At 39.8% G+C, this 13,651-nt stretch overlaps 1 protein-coding gene across 11 annotated transcripts in view; it reads right to left on the bottom strand.

The window, feature by feature from the left end:
• The window catches only part of CERS3 (ceramide synthase 3), a 123,231-nt gene that overhangs the window by 95,031 nt on the left and 14,549 nt on the right, over positions 1 to 13,651 (bottom strand). For 2 of the 11 annotated variants that reach the window (XM_038532663.1, XM_038532666.1), the window contains one exon: positions 1,587 to 1,703. The exons of 7 other annotated variants lie outside the window; for them this stretch is intronic. The gene's annotated coding sequence lies outside the window, so the exon portion shown is untranslated. Of the gene's footprint in view, positions 1 to 1,586; positions 1,704 to 11,835; positions 11,952 to 13,651 lie in introns of all 11 variants that reach the window. 2 more of the 11 variants (XM_038532664.1, XM_038532665.1) reach the window with 2 other exon arrangements.

Raw genomic sequence — 13,651 nt, 5'->3', positions numbered from 1 at the left:
ACAACTAACTTAATGTCAGTTTCTCCATCTACAAAACAGAGGTGATAACTGCACCTTACTGATAGGGTTGTTAAAATGATGAAGTTCGTAAATAATTGTAAATCACTTTATCACATGCCTATTAAATAATCAATTGGAGTCAAGCTCTTAAATACCATTTTCCCCTCTAAAGAGAGGAGCTAAATGAACTTTGAGGTCCTAAAATTCTATAACTGACACTTGTTAAATGAAAAGAAGTTATTTTAAAATAATACAGTGCTGTGATATAGTTAAAACTAATACATTTTAAAAACAGCATCAATTATACCACCTCTTAGGGTAATACAGTTTAGCAGTCACTAAAATGTTCAAGCCTACCTTGGAATATATGTGAAACTGGACAAAACTTGTATTTAGGCTATAGTTAAAATATAACACTTCAGTGTTTATAATAATTTTTTTAAAAATCTGGAATGTGTAAGTACATTTTGAAATGTTAACTCTATGCAATAACATTCAGCTACTACTGAAAATTTTATTTGCCAACATGGGAAGTGTTTAGTCATGTGAAAAAACAAAATTCAAAATTATATCTTTAATATTATGATGGAATATGATCTCATTATTATAGTGCTTTATACATATACGTCTAAGTGTATGTGTATAAAGGCAAACTTGAAGGAAACATGAAAAAATGGTAAAAATCTTGGGGTTGAAAAGTTTTAAATTATTGTTACTGTTGACCCAATATTAGGAAAACTTATAATTGATTTATTATTAATGACTCAAATCAACAAAGGTACATTTTGTTCTAAAAATCATGCAATCATACAATCCAGCCCTATAGAGATTAAGAAACTGAGTCCCAGGGAAATACAGGTGCCTTGTCCAAGCAAATCCAGGAAAGTCAGTGTTTTCCCAATACACACAATTGCCCCTTACTAAAAAGTGTTACTAAGGTGATTTATTTTGCATTAACATTTTGAGAGAATAATTTTTTCATGTAAATGTTTCATATACAAAAGCTAATAGCTGATTTGAAGTAAAGCAAGTTTGTTATCTATGTAAAACGTCTCTCAGTCTTCTTCTTATTCATGCAAAACCTAAATACCAGAACCTTCTGTACTCTTAATAATTTCAGAGAAAATAAAGTGTGCTTCCTAGTCAGTATAAAGACAAGATCTTGAGATCTATCTATAAACTGACTTCAGGGACACCTGGGTGGTTCAGTCAGTTGAGTGTCTGATCATGAGATCATGAGATCGAGCCCCACGTCAGGAGCCACATTCAGTGGAGCAATGGAGCCTGCTTGAGATTCTCTCTTTCCCTCTTTCTGCCCCTCCCCCCTCTAAAAAACAAATAAAGAATAGAGTTGAACTAACTTTAGATTCTGAAGATAATAAACATATGACAGAAAATGCAGTTTAAGGAGGCCGCATTCACCAAAATGTCATTCTTCCAGATACTCCTTCACCTTTATCACATCTCTGTTTGATCTTTGGCCCAGTCACTAATTGACAGAGATTGCTAAAGCCCAGATCAAGGCCAGGAAAGCAGTAAGTGGCCAAGGAAGTTTACTTAGACTGGTAACATGGATAGAGACTTACAGAAAAACAGGTATGAAATTGGCAGGATGTGAAGCAAAATTCCAGAACAGATAAGTCTTAGAAGAATGTAGATCCTAGAGTCCAAAGGGAATGGATCCAAGCAGATTAGGAGGGAATCTATGAGAAAGTGACATAGGATCAACTGTTCATAATTCTGTCTTCAAAGGCAAAATTCCTTCCCCCCTTTTGTTTTGTTTTTTAGTTAAATTTAGAAGTCTACAATGTAAATTAATAGCAGGGTGACTAGGGAATGCTGTTGCAATGTAAAGAAATTTTAACCCAATTAGCATCATGTCAGCATCTTCTTCCTAATTCCTATTAAATATTCTGCTCCCCTCCACCAAGTCCTTCCTCACAGCTCCCCTCCCTAGCCTGGTGAGTCACACATCTTGCTCCACAAATTACCCTGTCATTAGTCTCAGGCACAGTGAGTGATGTAGACAAGAGCAAGGGGGCTGGGAACCTTGCTGACAGTGACTCACTCACAGAAAAGCCTGGGGGAAGGCACTGATTCTGTCTTAATCTTCCCATCTGAGAGATGAGAGGATTGGCCTTAGAGTCTGCAAAGCCCTCTTGAGCACCATTGAAGAGTTCTGCAGGAGCTTTCCCACTAGCTAGTCCCAGGTAGGAAGAGTCAGCAAGACCACCACACACTGTCTATAATTAATTAGTAAAATAAAAAACAAAAAAAAACAAGAAACAGTGCAGTGTTTCACATACCACCTCAAAGAGCCGAAAACCTTGAGAAAGAACTATGAATGTAGAGTCAGAAAGCCCAGGTCTGAGCTCCAACCCTGCCCCTTAAAACTAAGTGAATTTGGGAGGGGGGCCTGGGTCGCTCAGTTAGTTGAGTGTCTGACTTTTGATTTCTACCCAGGTCATGATCTCAGGGTCATGAGATAGATCCCCACACTGGGTTCTGGGCTCTGTGTTCAGCAAGGAGTCTACTTGGGATTCTCTTTCTCCCTCTCCCTCTACCCCTCCTACCCCGTTCCCTTCCCTTTGCCTCTTTTTCTCTAAAATAATAAATAAATAAATCTTTTAAAAAAGATTTTATTTATCTATTCATGAGACACACACAGAGAGAGGCAGAGACACAGGCAGAGGGAGAAGCAGGCTCCATGTAGGGAGCCTGATGTGGGACTCGATCATGGGACCCCAGGATCATGCCCTGCCAAAGGCTGACACTCAATCACTGAGCCACCCAGGCATCCCTAAATAAATAAATCTTAAAAACAAAACAAAACCAAAGTGAACTTGGGCAACTCTCTGAATTCTTGGCTAGCTCACTTGCTCTATAGTGCTACTTCTACCTTCCACAAGGACCTATTACAGATTAAGAGTGATTTGGTATGTATAAATATCTGAACAGAGTAAAGTGCTGGATCTATGTTACAGAGTCACATTAACTTATCATCTTCACCTTACTAGGTCTGGGCAAGAAGCTGATGTCAGGCTGGTTTAAACAGTAAGATTAAGTGCTAAGTTTAAAAAGACTCCCCAAGGGAGAGTAATGGGACAGACACCCCTGTCCCCTTCCAGGTGCACTCTCTCCACCATCTCCACACTTCTCGCTGCTGGTAAAGGTAACTGATTTCATATCCTTCTTTCAGTAAGGGAAGCCTTCATAATGGGTACACCCTCGGCTAACCTAAACAGAAAACCTAGGGAAGGTAGAGAGGCTATACCACACAGTGTCATCTAGTTCAGACCTTTCAAATTATCAGACTTACCTGAGGTGATACCCAGACCACCCCCATGACACCCTGGGGTAGAATTTCTAGGACAGGACATATGTTAATCCAAGGCCTATAGGTTTATCAAGGAAGAGGGGTTTGGGACTCTGAATCCCCATCTTCACCCCTTTCCAGCTACCTGCGCTAGGTGAGTATGTGACTTATTCTAAGCTTTAAATTCCTCATCTGTAAAATATGTATATTTGTTATTTCCGTACAGACTAGGTCAGCATTAAACAAAGTCATGTGTCTAAATCACCATGTAACTTGCGGCATATAGTAAGTGCCGTAGGTGTTAGGATGGTCACTATTTACATTTCCTCATCAATGGCACCATGCACTTGCAGGTGGCCCATCACTCAGCCCTCATTCACTGATTTCCTCTAATACCCTCGTCAGCATGAAGGTTGCCTGGACTGAGTGTCAGTAAGGCAGTAGCTTTGCTGAAGCATGAGTGACACTTGGTGGGGTAACTCATTTCCTCAGTGACAGCAGGATTTCTTACATAACTGGAACCTGATGTGGGCAGTGTCACCAAAGGAATCATTTTATGAAAGACAGTATAGCTTACAGAAGGGTGTGGGGCCACATCTTGATCAAGTAGGAATTGTGTACATCCTTCTCACAGGAGAAGGAGGAGGATGCTGAGTTACTTTCAGGGAAGGTCTGGGGTTACCAAGGCACACTGATGAAGCAAGCCCCCAATTTTAATGTTTTAAAAATGTACACTTATGTAATGTTTAAAGGCAGGGTTTCCTGTCACGCTGCCTGCTGCCCCCACAGAATGAAGCACTCTTTGGAAAAGAACAAGATGACAAAGATTCTAGTAATCTTCAGATGAGGGTGAGGTGCAGTGGGTGGGGGAACATACAGTAGAGGGCAAGAAAATGGGGAAGGAGTGCAGGAAAGAAAATCTCGATTGCATGTTCTCAACAGTTTTCTTCTTAACTCTGAAATCACAAAAAAAGTTAGAACAATAAAAGGCAAGATTTCCCTATGGCCAAGAACTGCTGGTGTAGGGCTGGGAGATTGGCACCTGCTGGAAGAATCAGTTTCTGCTCCCTGCTTTGTTTGTCAATGGCCACCAGCCCTTGTTATTTATTCATCATAAAAAAAAATAATTCATAAGATCTCCAAACTGAGCAGAACAAGTCATTCCTATCCAGTCTCTAGCTACTGCAAGAGGCCCCTTAAAGAAAAATACATATGTCTAACACTCATATTTTAAGTAGATGGGGGAGAGACAGAGACAGAGATCAAGAGAGACAGAGACTTATTCAGGGCATCTGCAAGGTCTAGTACATAGGGAAAATAGGTCATTTATTCATTCTTCTGGCTTTGATTAATGATTAAACCTATGGCTTCAAACTGAGAGCTATTTTGCCTGCAAAAGTGTCTGGAAGGAGAAATATCCTGGATATATTGTATGAAAATATAACATATTATTTAAAAAATAAAAATTTCAGAAAAAAAAATTCAGGGCACCCAGGTGGCTCAGTTGGTTAAGTGTCTGACTTTGGCTTGGGTCACAGGGTCCTCGGATCAAGCCCTATGTCAGGCTCTGTGGTCAGTGAAAAGTCGGCTTCTCCCTCTCCCTCTGCTCCTTGCTCAACTTGTCCTCTTTCTTTCAGATAAATAAATAAAATCTTTTAAAAAAATCCCTGGGTTTCTAGACTTTTCAAACAAATATTCTTTTCAAGAGGATATCCTTAACTTTCTCTCCAATATATTTTTATAAAAATTTCATTCTGGGGGACCCCTGAGTGGCTCAGTGGTTGAATGTCTGCCTTTGGCTCAGGGCATGATCCCGGAGCTCCACGATCAAGTCCTGTGTCTGGCTTCCCGTGAGGAGCCTGCTTCTCCCTCTGCCTGTGTCTCTCATGAAAAAATAAATAAAATCTTAAAAAAAATTTTCATTTCAGTCTCTGATTTCTGTCTATTAATACAAATCAATGCTATGAATAAGAGAAAACACCATAGACATAGACACCGTAACATATGTAGACACTGTAGACACCGCTAACATATGTAGAGTTTCTTACGTCAAAGCCACACATAGCACAAGGCCAACAACTCCTTTTTCTCTGGAGGACAGAAGTTGAACATGGGCCAGTGTGATTGTCTGGCTCCTTCTCTATTGATCCTGATTTGGCATTTCCAGTTTCCTAAGTCTCCTTTTTTTTAAGTTCTTTTTCTTTAAGCTAAGATTTATTGGCTATTTCCTCAAAATTTGCTTTTGTCAAGGAATATAGTTGGCCAAAGTGCTACTGGGAATGGCGAGTCTGAATTTGGCCCACATGTGAACCCAGAGAAGAACAGAGGTAGGATTGGAATAGACATGACCCAAGAGGCAGGTTGCTGACTCCATGTGCCATATGAAGGGATTCAGAGTTCCTCCTCTGTGTCATTTGTTTAGTGAAATTTAAATATGGATGTCTGAAGGTCATTGTGAAAGAAAGGAATGCCCTGAAAGAAAGTGAACAGAAGGATCCCATGATATTCAACAGCAAATATCCCAGGTGCAAGTACTGTCTGAAACATACATAAAATAGACTGCTCTAAATTTGTGTCCAGTCTCTTAAAATATACCAAGCGATCTCTAGCGGATACCAAGCGATCTCTTCACCTCAGTGAAGTCCTTTTGTTCAAGGGGAAGGAGAGCCCTTGAGGCTTCTCTTCCCTGCCAAGTAAAGCTGTTTATCAGTAAATTTTTCTTCCTGCTCGTCTATGAGGTTGGGAATGTTACTCAGCTGCCACCTTAGGAAATCTGAGCAATTTCAACCTTTGCCATGCTGTCAGGTGGATGTTTACAGGGTGTGGTGGCAGAAGAGGAGTCACATTTACATATTCCACAGCAATTCTGAAATCGCTCAGCCTCTGTCACTCTGTCATGCATCAATCAGTGATATCATCGAGTACTATGTACAGAGGACGCTGAGCTTCTGGCCCAGGAGCAGCTCCACCTTTACACTATGGCTTTGTTTGAAAAGACCCCACTCCGGACTTCCTCTGGTCATACATCTTTCCCACTGGGTAAGGAGTCCATAGACCCAAGGCCATATGCCCACCCACACACCATACCCCCTTCCTAGACTTGCTTGGGGTAAGTAGGACCTGAGAATTCCCTGCCTAAACACCTCTAAGTCCACTTCCAAGGCCTGCATGGGCCCTTCCTCAAGTCTGTCCTCTGAAAAGTGACAGCACATTATACAACTAGGCCCAAGGATGGCCAAAAGGAGACTGTTGGGGAGGAGACAAAGAGACTCCCACTTGGACACACACACAGGGTTGTCTGCACACATGTGCACTGGGCTTTTAGCTAAGCAGGACAAAAAGAGGGCCAGGCTGAGGGCTGGACAACTCCACATTACTCTTGCCCTGGGCCCCTCCAATGTTAGGGGCGGGCCTGTCCACAGGGCCTCAGGGTAGGTCTGCAACTCTAGAGGTCCCAGGAATTCTGGAAGCCAAAGATCCATGCAGGCTGAGCAGCCACCAGAGGAGCTGGTAGCATGACCCAGACAGAAATCCTCATGTAACTTCTGACTGTCCAGCTGAACCACACTCCTCCCCAGAGAAAGCACCTTCCTTGTTAGCAGAAAGTAGTTTATTCACTCTGGCTTCCCCCTGCTTCCCCATCCCCCCACTATTTACTCTCACCTCACTAGAAAGCAGGCAGGGGAAATATATTTGTGATTAATGGGGTTAGTGTTTAGCAAAATTTTGATAAGAAGGTATAGAAAAGTATAGGCCCAAGGAGGGTGTGAAATGGGGGCGTGCCTTTGTCCTGAACCCCTTTTGCCTTTTCTACTGATCCGTTAGGAATTGGTTAGGTGGGAGGTGGGGTGAAGGCCCCATGCCAGCAAGGACTGTTGGTGCAGGTGAAGTATGAGGAACGTGAATCAGATCCCCAGCAGCTGTGCTATCTGCCTTCGCAGCTGTAAACTGGGAGTGATAGCACTGTCTCTTCAGAGACCATTACAGAAGTTCAAGGAGACGCTCACAATTACAACTCACAACTCTCCTGCATATCACCATTAATGTAATTCTTTCACCAGCATTTGCTCATTGTATCCTCACCACAATGATAATTATTCATACCCCCCAAATTTACAGATGCAAAGAGAAGTTTAGAGGGATCAAGTGACTTGCTCCAGGTAACATGGAGCCAGACCCAAAGTTAGGCACTGAGGGTACTGGTACTTGACTTTGCCTTTCATCAATATTTGTGAACATGCACTATGAATAACTCTTCTTCATACAGATAATCATTCTCAATTGTCACCTTTGATGACTTTGAAGAAATGTGTTTTTGAAAGCCCTTCTCCCACAGTGGGGAGACTGAAAGCTGGAAACCTGCAGGACAAACAGAGCCAACTCTCTTCCTTCAGACTGGAAAGGAGGCTTGGGGAAACGGGAAGGGGAGGGTAGGGAGGGGGCCAGGCCAGAGCACAGACATGGCAAATGGCAAATACCATCTAAGCTAGTGGAGCTCTTTGCCACCTGGTGCTGTGGAAGGAAACTTTCACTCAACACCTCTCGAGAAGAAAAGAGCATGGATCTACAGTATATCATAGAGAATAACATGATACTTGCCTTGCCCCAAACACCTCTCCCCCCGGAACACACAAAACGATACCATATAGTAAGAAAGCTCTGGGTCACAGACATAGTTTTCCAAGATCACAGTTAAGAAAACACAGTAGAGGTAAAATAAAATAAAATGTAAATAGCAGTAATTACCTTGAGTATATATGATAGCTTTCTGTGAAGGGATTCAAGAACTATATATATGTATATATGTGTATATATATATATAAATAAAAGTTTTGCCTTTACTTTCATAACATCCCTGCAGAAGCAGAAAAGGGAAACATAATCAATCGACTACATAGTTTATGCCCATAAGTTTCCTTCTGGTTCTAAAACCCTAAGTTGGATTTACAAATCGGTGGCAGAACTTGGTGGAGGCTGACCTGGGAGTACCAGTCAGTTTCTTTTGCCCTGCATGGTGCTTTAAAATAAGTTGAGCTGAATCTAAACTCTAGGAATTTTCACATAAAAATCCGGATTCACAGCCTCATTTGAAAAACAAAAGAAAACAAAACAATAAAATCAGAAGACCTGGCAATTGTCACAGGACCTGCAGGCCTTAAGTGAGGCATAAGCTTTATCATCTGGCCCTATGCTCATTTCAGTTACCTACCGGCCTTCTAAGGCATTAACTTTGTGATTCCTTATGTCTCTAAGATTTATCAATGTGAATTATGCCTTCAAAGTCAGTGCAACTTAAGACAATAAGAGCTTAGCACTGCCTAGTATAGTGATTATAGTTATATCAGCACAGGGTTTTGGAAAGAACCAGTTGTGACTCACTCATTAGTGTCCTGGTTCTCAAAACTGGCTCTTTAGGGAGGATTACCTGGAAAATATTTTTAAGTCATTCTCTCCTTATTTCAAATCGCATAAATCAGGATCTCTGAAGGCGCTATCCTGGCATCTGTATTGTTATTGTTGCTTAACAAACATATTTAATAAAGCTTAAGGATGCACATGGTAAAGTAACAAATCACAAAAGTAAACACACCTGGGTTATAACCAGCATCCAAACCAAGAAACACGATATTATCAGCACCCCAGATACTCCATTTGTGTCTCTGCCCAGTTACTACCCCATTTTCTCCAACTATCCTAGCCTAACTTTGAACACCACAGATTAATGTTGCCTCTCCTTAAGCTTCATATGAACGGGATCACACTGACTACATTCTTTTGTATCTAGATTCTTTCCCTCAACATTCATGACTGAGACACATCTAGGCTGATGTGTGTACAGCAGCTGACTCATTTTCACTGGTGTTTAGTATTCCACGGTATGACTACCACAATCTATTTTTTCATTTTCCTGTTGGGGGAAATTTGAGGTTTGTTTTTTTTTTTAAATTGACGGCTATAACAAATAAGGCTACTCTCTGTGAATATTCTCGAGCATGTCTTTGGTAAACATATGTATTTATTTCTGTAGGGCAGTGGAAATAGTAGACCACAGGTATACATATGCTCTCATTTAATAGATCTGTTGACCAGTTTTCTAGGGCTGTTGTGCCAATATATACTCCCACATCTGTGTATGAGAGTTCCAGCTGAACATTCTCATCAACAAATCTGCTGTCGATCTTTTAAATGTTAGCCTCTTTGCTGGGTGTGTAGCAGTACTTTACTGTAGTTGTAACATGCATTCCCCTAATAGCCAATAAGGTTGAGCACATTTCATGTTTCTTGGCCATTTGAATATGCTCTTTTGTGAAGTACCTGTTCAGATTTTTGCCCAGTTTTCTATTGTGTTGGTCTATCTTTTCTAATGGACTTGTTTTCTTTATTCTGGATATGACTCCTTGTTGTTTATATACATGGCAATATCTTTTGCAGTTTGTCTTTTATTCTTTTAATGGTAAACTTTGATGAAAGGAAGTTATTAGTTTTAATATGGTCCAATTTATAGATCTTTTCCATTATATTAGTACTCTCTATGTCTTCTTTAAAAAAATCACTGCCTACCCCAAAGTTATTAATATATCGTATTTTGTTATCTAGAATAGTCCTGTCCAATAGAAAAACAGTGAGAGCCAAATATGTAACTTAAAGTTTTCTTGTAGTTGCATTTTAAACAGTAAAAAAAGTGAAATTAATTTTAATAATGTATTTTATTTGACCCAACATATATATCTAAAATATTATCATTTCAACATATAATCAACATAAAAATTATTAATGAGACATTTTTATTTCTTTCTCTATAGTAAGGTTTTGAAATCTGTTGTGCATTTTGCACTTAGAACCTATCTCTATTGGATCAGCCACATTTCAAGGACTCAGTAGCAACAAGGAGCTAGCAGGTGCCATAGTGAACAATGCAGATCTAGAAATTATCATTTTATCTGCCAGTTTTACCTACCACACTTACTTTAACATTCATATGTGTATAAACTTTTAAAAGATTTTATTTATTTATTTTAGAGAGAGAGAGAGAGTACCTGCACATGAGCAGGGAGAGGGGCGGGGGGGGGGGAGGGAAAGGGAGAAAATCTCAAGCAGACTCCCCGCTGAGCACTGAGCCTCACCATTCCAACATCATGACCTGAGTCAAAGCCATGAGTCAGATACTTAACCAACTGAGTCACCCAGGCACCCCAAGGTGTATAAATTTTGAGGTTAGAATCAAGATTCAGCTTATTTTCCCATCTGTATATTCAAAGGACCTTCCCTTATATAGAGTATCAGTGTTATCACAAATCAAAGGTCCAAATATGTAGAGGCTCATTTCTAGAATCTCCAGTCCATTTCATTGGTCAACTATGAGTTTGGCTTTAGCATTTTTTAAAAATGCTAGTTGATTCTTATATTCAGTCAGTATTGAGAACCACTACCAGGAGGTCACAAAATTTATTAGTAGCTATGACCAGAAATTTTTGAGTGAAGTGGAATGGAATAGAAAACATTGCTATGTACCAAGGATTGTTTTTTTTTCCCAAGGATTGTTTTATGAAATGTTTATTTCAGTTACTCTGTGAGTGTGTTTCTAAGCTGAGGTCTAAAAAGTATTTCTTACCATCAGTGATGGTCCAAAAAAAAAAAGTTTGAAATCCACTATAATAGTGGATAGTAGTATTTCATCTGTGAAACAATTACTTGGGAAAATCCAGCTCACATATTATTTTATAATCATCATCTAAAATTGCTCTGAAGTTTTACTCTTACACATTTGGTGATAGACCTCCACACAAAGCAGATCTCCATTTATAACAAGTTAGGGAAGGCCAGTCATGGCTAGTGGAACAAGAGGAGCTCATGATAAAACCCTGTAACTCTGACCCAAAGTGGAATATGATAATGTGTCCGTGACACGAACATTGCAAAAGAAAATTGCTAATCTGCACAATTTGAGATTTGTTCAGCATCACTAGATTTTATGTTTTTCAAGTTTTAGTTGGATGTCAAACAAGAAAACAAAATTTGAGGGGAAGAAATTGAAACCAATTTAGTTATTAAGTGATGTTAAGTGACCTTTGTTATTGAAAAAATGCTCTCAATATTTGCTTGTATCTTGCAATGATTGTTTTATTGTTCAATCTGTGTCAAGATCAATCTAATCAACAACTATTTCTCGACTATCCACTAAAATATGTCTGGCAAAGGAATCAAATTTTTTTAAAAAATGGACTTTGTTCTTTCATATAAGAACTCTATAGAGAAAAAATGGATTGTGGCATATGATTTTCCCTTGTTGAGTACTTTTTTTTAGAACACAGATATAATAAATAAAAATGATTTCAAGCCCCTACATGTAATATTTTCTCTTCAAATAACCTAAGTACGTGCCTTGGCTGTAATTTTTACAGTTTTCCCATTAAGAGAGGAAGGAGAGATATATTTGATGGTCATTTAACAATATATACAAGTGTTGAATTGTTATTTTGTACACCTGAAACTCGTATCATGTTCTAAATCAATTATACCTCAATTAAAAAAAATAGCTGGAGATCTGTTTTCATTTCTCCCTTCTCCAGTCCTCACGACCACATGTCACATGTTTCAGGAGGCACAGCTATGAGATGGAAGAAGATAGAGCCATCTATTACAGGAGAAGAAAAAAGTATTGGTTGCACACCCACACAGTATACGTGTCTTTTGGTTTTGTTTTAATACGGTGCACCTGCACATGGAAGTATGTGTGTGTGTGGGGGGGGGTGTATCAATCCTAAACAGATTTGGAAATGTTGATTAGATATCTCCATTTCTTGTTTTCCAGAAGATATAATTCAGAGATCAATAAAGAGGAAACTTCCCACTGAATTGAAATCTGCATATACCAAACATCAACTATGCATTAGGCCTCTGGTCTGTTCGACTTACTCATGAGCCCTCTCCATAGACTCTCTAGTGGCCAGGTGGGAAACAAAGAAGGAGAAGGAGAAGGGGAATGAGAAAGGGAAGGAGAAGGGGAAGGGGAAGAGGAAAGGGGAAGGGGAAAGGGGAAGAAGAAGAAGGAGAAGAAGAAGAAGTGGTTACTAAAACAAATCAAACCCCTTTAACTTTACATTTTTTACATTTGAGGGGAATGTAGACACTCGCAACTCACCAAGTTTTAAATTCTCATACTTAGGAAAGGTGAAATTTGTTTCAAGGTCACCCAAGCCAAAAGTCTGAGCTTTCTCAGACTTTAAGTTATGATAATAATGAAATTTGGGAATAACTGATTCAAAAACACAATGATTGGGAATCCCTGGGTGGCTCAGCGGTTAAGCGCCTGCCTTCGGCACAGGGCGTGATCCTGAAGACCGGGGATCAAGTCCCACATCAGGCTCCCAGCATGGAGCCTGCTTCTGCCTCTCTCTCTCTCTCTCTCTCTGTGTCTCTCATGAATAAGTAAATAAAATCTTTAAAACAAAACAAAAAACACAGTGATTGCTGAAGTCCATTTATGATCAAACATCTGTCTACCAATAACAGAAAGCCCTATAGAGAATTTTGGCTGTTAAAGTGTTGTACAAGGTCAAAGATTCTTGATACCCCCATTCACTTGCCATTTGAAGGTTTTATATCTAAGCCTTATTTTATTTTAATTAGGTTTTTTAGCTTGGTTCATAATTTTAAAAAATCTGCTGCAAGATGCAATCTTAAGGCAATATATATAGTATGACCCACAAAATGATGAGATTGACTGTTGCATAGAGCTTAGGAAAATAAGCCTTGCTACTTTAGACAGGCTTCTTTCATAATGCCAATAGTCTGGTCTAGTCTAGGGCTGCCCCAAAGATATCTTCAATCATTCTGAGTCCTCCAAGTAAATAAAACAACAAACTTGGGTCATGTAGGACCAAAAAGGTTGGCGTACTGGCTGTGCAGGTGTTTCTTTCTTTCTTTTTAAGATGTCATTTATTTATTCATGAAAGACACAGAGAGAGAGGCAGAGACATAGGCAGAGGGAGAAGCAGGCTCCCTTCCCTGTAGGCAGCCTGATGCAGGACTCAATCCCAGGATCCTGGGATCCTGACCTGAACCAAAGGCAGACGCTCAACCACTGAGCCACCCAGGCGTCTCTATGCAGCTATTTCTAAGAGAAGGGAGACCTGCATTTGATTCCAAAGGGAGCTTTCCTATATTCCTCTATCTGTCTGCTATAATCTACAATTCATCAGGATCTAAAATTAGGGACAGGTTGCCAAAACACCATTCTTGTTGCCAACTAGCCCATCTTATGCACTTGACTATAGGCTTTTAGGCAGTAAATAAGTCAATCGCTTTTGTCCAAATCCACCTTTATAAAGGTAT

The sequence above is a fragment of the Canis lupus genome, chromosome 3 (genome assembly GCF_011100685.1).
Source record: "Canis lupus familiaris isolate Mischka breed German Shepherd chromosome 3, alternate assembly UU_Cfam_GSD_1.0, whole genome shotgun sequence".
Taxonomy (NCBI): domain Eukaryota; kingdom Metazoa; phylum Chordata; class Mammalia; order Carnivora; family Canidae; genus Canis; species Canis lupus.
The sequence above is the reverse complement of the archived record's forward strand: the minus strand, read 5'-3'. Positions and strand labels throughout refer to the sequence as shown.